Here is an 8,900-nt window from a genome sequence, read left to right as displayed (position 1 = left end):
ACCTACCAGCCAAGAAAACATTCATGGATACTTTCCAAGTTCTTGCTCGTGATTGGAAATTAGGATGGATTATCAGATAGAGATCCATTGTCAACAATTAAAATAGTAACTAAACATACAAACAAGTTAAATATCAGAAACCCAAAATAACAGAAGTTAGCAGAGACCAATTTTCTTGAACGAAAAAAAAAAAGATCGAAACCAAGAAAAGAAGAAGAGTGCTAACGTGGAAGAAGAGGGGCCAAGAAAAGGGTTTTCAAGAAGAGGCTGAAACGACGCTCTCCCTCTTTGTGAGAGTTATGGCAATAATCATCGACGGCCATGGTGATAAGAAAGACTGCCAAGTGGATGATAACGAATGCAAAATAACACGTTTCTCTTCTTCTCCTACGAGAACGGGGTTTAAGGAAAGGGGTCTTGATAACGTATAAAAGAGGCTTTCTTTCCTTCCTTCCGGTGACAAATGGGTTTGGCGGGAAGCAGGTGTACCGGCCTGCGGTTTAACTTCATGATTTGTCAGATATGTATATCACCAGTGGATCCGTGGCGCATCGGTAGCGTGTTTGATTCACGTCGGGTTCAAAACCCGTTTGCCTTTAGTTTTCCCTAGGAGCTAGCAATCAACGTGATCTTATATAGGCCACCATATCCATTAAACCCCATGCATGTTTGTAGACAGAGCGGGCTCACAACAATGTATTTCAACACAGACAATACAGGTCCACTTCACTATTTCGTGCAATGTTATGGATGGTGATTTTGACCAATCCCTAATGCAAGCTTTTATTACGAAATAGTTCCATCAAAATCCATGGGGTATATTCATTCTTTTTCAAGATAGTTGAGTAGTGAGGTATAAAAGGAGATCAAGTAGTACTATTCTTAAACCTGTATGAGTGGTGAAATAAAAACAGTACCTAGCTTGGAGAAGTAATGGCTCTAACCCCAAATCTGAACCATGGTCGAAAAGGTGGTGTCTTCATCAATGGATCCGTACTTTAAATCAATCAAGACATGGTTTAGGCAAAAGAGGCGTGGTCCTGAAGGATCATGAGGAGTTGCTATCATTTGTCCCATCTACTTAACTATCTTATCAACCTTTCCTGCACATGATCCAGCCATGGAAGCAGTACTTGATCACTAGAGCTAGCTAACTATTACTATTTCCAATGACTTTCTTCTTTGATTTGGAAGGCAACGATAATAGTGCTGCTGGTATAGGTTTCTGCCCACTTTCTAGTCTGATTTCTTGATCATCCGTCATGTTGTTAGTTAATGTTCTCTCAACTCTAACCGTATGCGTTGCTACTGATTCAATTTTCTTGTCCATTTTTCACAGCTACTTTTACCATCACCCTTCCTGCCTCAACTATTTTTACTGTCTGATAATTGTCAAACTTCATAGGTATGTCTAAAAATATCGGCTCATGGAGGTTCTGGACTCAGTGCCCAAATTTGATGAAGCACCGGCTTTAACTAGTTTAAGGGGGGAAAAAAAAACACTAAAGCAACTAAGTATTATGCAATAAATCATTGATTCGAATTATTTCATTTATGACCCTTCATGTAGAAAGTGCTAGCTATTTTACTCGTCCTTTGCTGTGGATCAAATATTTTCTTTTCAATGAAAAAATTTGATGCAAGCTTTCCCGAGTCGTTTTCTTACATAAAATTTTTTAAGTGTAAATCAAAAGATTTATATACACATTTAATTAAATAAATCAAAAATTATATGTGTTAATAAATAAAATAAAAAATCATTAATGATAATTAAAAACATAACTGGAATAATTAAGAGACATTAAGATATTTGATATCGTAACATAGGTTATTTACCCGGCTATGTTTAATGATTTTATTTATTAAAATAAATTTGATTACTTAATCAGATGATAGTAGAAATAAATACACACAAAAAATAAAATTAAAAAAAAAACAAATATTAAGCAAGGTTGTGCTAATTAGAAATACTATCCAAAAATAAATATATATTTTTTTAAAAAATATAATTCATTTAAATAAAACAAAAAAAAATCATAGATAAATAAGAATAATATTTTAAAAAATTAAATACATACAACAGTTATTTAAAACAATCTAAATAAAAAATAAAAAACAGACAGAAAAGGTACTAAATTAAATATAAATTAAAAATTTATTCTACAAAATACATATTAGAAAAAAAATCATTTAAAAAAGGGTCAAAATTAGAAGAAAGGAAAAAAAAGAAAGAAGTGAGGCCAGCACGCTTGGGCTATTTAGAAAGGGCACGCGAGTTGGCCCTTATTTTTTAAATCCTAATGTGTTGTCCGCCCCATTATTTAAAAAAAAAAAAAAGCTAGACAACACGTCGTTTGATAAGAGAAATGATGCATCATCTGTTTTTTTCTAGACACCGACCATTGTAGTGATTAGAAAATTAAATACCTAGAAAAGCTCCTAAACAACTTGGTAAACTCATTAATGGCCTTAAACGACTTAAAACAACACATAAAAACCCGAAATCATTCCGAAACAAAAAATATTCGAGCTTAAATCTAGTTTTTTTTTTTTTTAAAAAAAAGGATTTTTAAGGTGAGAAAACACCAAAATAGAACTCCCCTCACCAAATAAAAAATTGTTGATACCAAGATCAACTATTTTGATGGCCAAAATCAACATCAATGCTTATTTTTTCTCTTTATCACGTGAATCTGGTGACTCTCTTCTCTTATACCATGAACTTAAAAATAAGAAAAGTGTAAAGTTTTGGACTACAACTATCTTTTAAAAAAAAATAAAAAATTGGAGGGACAAGATATTTATAATTCAAAAAATATAAGGATTAAATAAACATTTCATCCAAAGTTTGAAGAAGCCATTAATTTCCTCTGTGTTTTTCATTTTGATCTTCTATCTTTCAACCTTACAATCTTCTAATAAATTAGCCTAAATTGACCAATAGTTTGGTCCTATAAGGGGTAAATAAAAAAAAAGAAAAGGGATGAAATAAACACTATAAATAATGAGTCCACATAATTTTATGAGAGGATCCATAATGCATTTATGCACTGTGAATCCCCCACATCCTTTTGATTTTCTTACAAGCTATAAGATTTCTGCTATATACTATGACAATAAAGCATATGATAATTATTTTTTGTATGAATTTTTTTCTTCAAAGGAAAAAAACCATGATAGGTATTTAGGGTTGAGATAGCAAAAGTAAATCATTAATAACATGTGTTGAAATTATATTATTTTATGTTGGAGTTAAAAAAAAAAAAGAAGATCATCAATAATAAAAGGTGATTTGTTTATTTTTTTTTACTTGAGGGACAAAAAAAACATTAAACAAAAAAAGCAAAACAAATAATAGCTCAAATGCTACGAATTAATTGGTTTAACATGCGACCCAACTCATGAACTTATTTTGGTTCAATGATTTCTTTATTAATTTTTTTAACCCAAATATAAAATAGCAAAAAAAGAAAAAAAAACTAAAAGGAGCCTAGGCGTGTAGGCCTAATGGCCCAACTTGCCTGAGCATTAAAAGAAAAAAAATCCAACCCGTTGCCTAGGCCTGTCTTTAATTTTTTTCTATTTCTTAAGGCAATGAATGACATGTTATCTATTCTATTATTTTTAAGCAAATATAGAAAACTACGTGTTGTATACGACAACAAACAATGCCTCTTCTACTTTCCAATAAATCCAACAACTAGAGGTCACTCAAACAAGATCCATCAAGTTGTTTTTGCCAAAAAAAACTTATTCTTAACTTGTTCTTGACCCAAATTACGTAAAAAAAACACTCAAAACACATTGATAAACCTATCTACAACCTTAAAAACCCAAAAAATAATTAAAAAATCAAAATTAATCTGAATTCAAAAATATTGATGCGGTTAAATCTGCCTTCTAGGGCATGGAGAAGGAAAGAAAACACTTAGTTGAATCTCCCTTCATGAAATAAAACTCATTGACATAATTATTGACCATTTTTGTTGCCCAAATCATTGTCAATGGTGACTCTCTCTCTACAGAATCTAACAAGCCTCTATCCTCTCACAAAAAAGATATGAGAAATAAGAAAAATGAAATTTGATATTAAAATTTAATTTCCATCAACTAAAGAGGCCAATTACATAATAACTAAAAAAGATGATGCCAAAATGAACTTTTCAAATGAAATTCAAAATTATTACCTATGCTATCCATTAATTTTTTATATTTTATTTTAGTCCTGTCTTTTAATCTAACCATTCTTTTTAAAACATAATAAGTAATTGGGTGCTAATTTGAGTTTGAAAGAGTTAAATTGCATGAAAAAAAAAAGTTTGAAGATTATATTGAAATTGTTTTAAAAAATAAATGTTCTAATTCATAATAATTCGTGGGAGTGTACAGTGCAGATGCTACAACACGAATCCACTAAATGGCTTAGTTTTTGTTAATCTGCACATTAATTTTCGCATTTTCGCATAGAAACAACATCTCTTTTAGTTTTTTTTTTGTATAATTAATACATCTTGGATTGATATATATATATACAGTCTCCTTGTTTTTATTTTTTTCGGTTTTTCACTTTTCAGGGAAAACAATTGTTGCTTTATAGCTTGTTGGATGCAGTGCAACCAGTAACATCACAGGCTGTTCTTGTTGGTGCTAGTTGCGGATTGGTATGTTCAGTTGTTATTCCTTGCATTGTTTTCTTGCCTCCTCCTTCCTTGCCAGTATATATCATTTGCAGAGAGATACTTATCATAGTTTATTTCCGGATCTCGTGCATGAGAAATAGTAAATCCGTAGGAGAATGTACAATGCAAATGCAACAGTTAATTCACCACATTACTTGGTTTTTGTTTATTAATTAATATACACGTTAGTTTTCGCATAGAATCCACCATTTATTTTAGTTTTTTTGTACTTATCTTCTTCTTTTTTTCGGTCAAGGTCTCCGTTCCATGCACCGATTGGCGGGAACAAAACACGGCAGCTGCAGCAGCAGTAATAATAATAATAAACAAATTCTAACAAACTTTGAATGCTTTTTATAAAACTATTAATATTACTTAATAATAATTATTATATGCCAAGCTGATATTCTCTTTCCACTACTCGTATAAATTGAGAATCGACTCCTCTTCAGTATGCAGAGCAGAGCTGACCCGACCTGACAGTTTTCTCTATCACTTTTTCAAGTTTTCTGGATATGCTCTTAATTTCTCTACAAACCCTTTCTATTATTGTACACATCAATCTCTCTATCTTTCCGTCTATTTTGGGTTTTGTTATAACTTTTTTTTTCCTTCATGTTTTTGGTTTTGCTGGTTGGCATTGCCATTTAATGTCTAATTCTCTGAACTCGACAATGGTGATTTCTCTTTTATGGCAGTGAATTTGAATGGATTCTAGAAATGGTTCAGTATCAGAAAATCCATTAGATGCTGAAATCGGATCATTTTTTGATTCAGCTCCTCCTCTGAAAGACTGTGATGGGATTGCCAAGAAATTGAAGGATTTCATTGAATTCAATTCTCCGCCACCAGGCAAGAAACTAACTCATTTACTGGTGTTTAATCAGGTGTTGGCTGTTTTGATAAGGAAGTAAATGCAGGAAAAGGGAGTCCTACGGTGGTTGTGTGTGTGACATCTGGTGGCACCACGGTTCCGTTGGAGCAATGTTGCGTGCGTTACATTGATAATTTCAGTTCAGGCCATAGAGGAGCTACTTCTACTGAGTAATCAACTTTGGAACTTATAAAATAGAGAAACCCTCTTCTAAACTGTTCTCAATTGAGTGTGTTTTGAACGATTTTCTTGCAGATATTTTATCAAGGCTGGATATGCTGTTATATTTTTAGTTTCAGTCAGCTTTTCATTCTGATTCCAGAAATTCCAAACCAGTGTGCTGACTTTCATAATAATTTCCTATGATTTCTTTTGTCCACGTAAAAAATCCATTTGTTTGCTCATAATGGAAATCGTTTTTTTCTGTTCTTTCATACGCTTTTGCGTGTAATGCATACTTTTCATGAATGTTGCCTGTTCAATGAGTATAGCTTTAATTGTGATGCTAGTAAGTTGAACATCCTGGCAGAAATTCAGTCTTTCCTAACAATTTCCATATCAGGCCATGGATTCTTCATTAGTCATTCGGTGTTTTGGATGCTAATTTATGAATTTCAGTAATTAATGTTTTTCTTACAAGTTTATTTATCTGTATTCTTTCTGTCCAAGCTGCTTTTTTTTTTCCCGCGCACACAGATATGTGCAACAGCTTTTCTACTTTCATGTGCTGAATCAATGTCTTGCATCAGTGGCAGATATTACGAAGCATAGCAATGTCAATGAGGGATCTTGGGTCACCTGCTGTGTCTGACTTTTATGCTCCATGGAAGAGCATGGTAATGCTTGAATAAATTTAAAACTTGCTATGCTCTCTTGATTAGTTCTGACAACATTTAGTCCCAGGATTTCATCCAATAGCAACTAATTGTTCCTGGGATCTTGAAACATAATTGATTTGGAAGATGAAATGCCCGTGTATGTTTTCGGTTGTAACTAGCACGATTATATCTGCAGGCAGAGCACAAGATCCAGTCAGCATCTGGCCCTCTGGACATGCGACTGTTGCAGGTCCCAAAAATGCTCTCAGCGCTGAAGAAAGCATGGGCCCCCATGGCCTTCTGCATACCATTCAAGGTTAGATGATGTGCCACCCTTCTTGATGTCTTTTTGGGGATTCAAAGATGTTAGAGCATATCGCTGAAAAAGGTTTATTAGATGACGAGCTGCAGTTGGAACAGCCACTGCACAATATTTAAACAGAAACCTAATTTCTGGTTCTGTGTTTTTGCGTATTCTCAGTTTACTAAATACATATACAGGGAAGATAAGTAGGAGTGTGGCCCCTCATTATTTCCTGTGTCTTAACGGAAGACTGATGATATGTTTGTCTCTCTGGACAATCAGATAGTACCTTCATAGTAGAGAACTTCATTATTTCCTGTTGTATGATTCTGTTGAAAGACTTCTGTTGATTTTGGCTTCTCCTTTCCCCTACCTTGAAAGGAAAAGGTGATCACAACCTGACATGTTGCTTGTTATTATTATTAAGTAAAAGCTTCAACCTGGGATTTATGTTCTAGTTAGCCCTGATTTTTATCCCCATTGGATTCAACAGCTTGAGACAGATTCGAAGATTCTTCTGGAGAAACCTGAGATGGCTCTTAAAAAGCACAGGATGCATCTGGTTGTTGCAAATGAACTTTCGACCCGCAAAGAGGAGGTAACAGTCGTCACCGGCAATGAAAAGATGCTTGTATGCTGCGACAAGACGCAGTCTGATTCTGATGTGGAAGAACCCTCATCGAACTAATTGTGGGGAGGCATTCAGCTTATGTTAAGGGTTCTGATTTGTGACTTTTCAGGTGGGAAACAGATACACAACACATTTTTCTCACTCGTTTTGAGGTTTTACATGCTAAAAGACTTCACCGTGGTGGCATTGTCAAAGTACCTGTCTTTCTTTCTTTCTTTCTTTTGAGTTCTGTTCAAGTTAATCAACAGCAGATGTTGATGTGAAAAGGGACTCAAAATTTCTGTATCATGTAACCAAACCTTGTCTGAAAGGAATAAAGATAAATGCTGAAGCCTCTCTAGTGATATTAAGACTCGGATCATTGATTTATGTGAGTTTAATTAGCTTGGCTAATTTAATAATAAAATTAAAATAAATATAATGAGAGTAGATAAACAAACAAAAAAACTATAACAAAAAAAATATTAAAAAAATTGGACTCGAGTTCATCTGGGTTAGCACCCTAAAAATAATCATGATATTAGGGTAATTTTGTCGGAATCAAATTAAATAAAATTTTAAAATTCAATTATCAAACAAGTTAATGTGGACAACAATAAAAATAAAAATTATTTTTTTAAATGAAAACCTTCCCAAGTTAAACTATGTAAACTCGTGATCATGAATATGAGATTGTGATAATTTTATAGAAAAAAAAAAAGAGATAAAAAAGACATGAAAACTAATTTTTAATTAATCAAATACTAAATGATGAAATTGAAATAAAAAAAATATTTTTTTTTATAAAAATTAAATATTGAAGAATCTTATTTGATAATAAAGAAAGAAATTAAATGAGAATGCAATAAGTTCATAGATAGCAAAAAAAAAATTCAAAGCTTGATTTATAGTGAAGAACAAATTAAAAAATTACATAATCCAAAAATTGTCAAAAAACTAGACCTGAGCCCACCCAAATCAACATGCAAAATTTGTGATTTGGTTGTAATATTAGGGTAACCTATCGAAAGAAAATTGAATAAAAATAAAACGCTCAATTATTAAACAATTTAGTGTTGAAGGGTGAGATAACCTGAATTATTTTTAAAATCAATGAAAAATCATATCAGAAGTAAATAAAAAGCAATAGCGGAACCCAATATCTAATTAAATAAATGATAAAGGATAAAAAACTAAGAAAATGAGCTTAAAAAAAGAAAAACAAACAATCAAGCTCGGGTATATCAATTTGCAACTCATGAAATCTTATTTCTAGGCTCAATCAAAAAAGTAAATTCTCAATCAATTTAATGTTGAAGGATGAAAATAAAAAAAATCAATTTAAAAAATTTATCAAAGTAGAAAAAATAGTAATCAAAAGATTTAGGATAAAATATAGAAGGATACAAAATTGAAGGACGATGAAGTTGTAAAAAATTAAAAATCATCTAAAATAAAATAAATAACAATCAGAATAATAGAAACCATATATTTTAGATAAAAAAAATTGGAGGATGAAATTGAAAAAAATCTATAAATCATCTGAAATAAAACAATAATAATTAAAAGAAAATAGAGAAAATTTAAAAGGAAAAAAAACAATTAGAGGTTTTCT

General features: G+C 32.0%; 1 pseudogene; it reads left to right on the top strand.

Moving 5' to 3' along the window:
• Positions 1-933: 933 nt before the first annotated feature.
• LOC118029181 (phosphopantothenate--cysteine ligase 2-like) lies at positions 934-7,644 on the top strand (annotated as a pseudogene).
• Positions 7,645-8,900: the final 1,256 nt, after the last annotated feature.

This window comes from Populus alba, chromosome 5 (assembly GCF_005239225.2).
Source record: "Populus alba chromosome 5, ASM523922v2, whole genome shotgun sequence".
Classification (NCBI taxonomy): domain Eukaryota; kingdom Viridiplantae; phylum Streptophyta; class Magnoliopsida; order Malpighiales; family Salicaceae; genus Populus; species Populus alba.
Note: the sequence above shows the minus strand (reverse complement) of the source record. Positions and strands in the feature narration are given on the sequence as shown.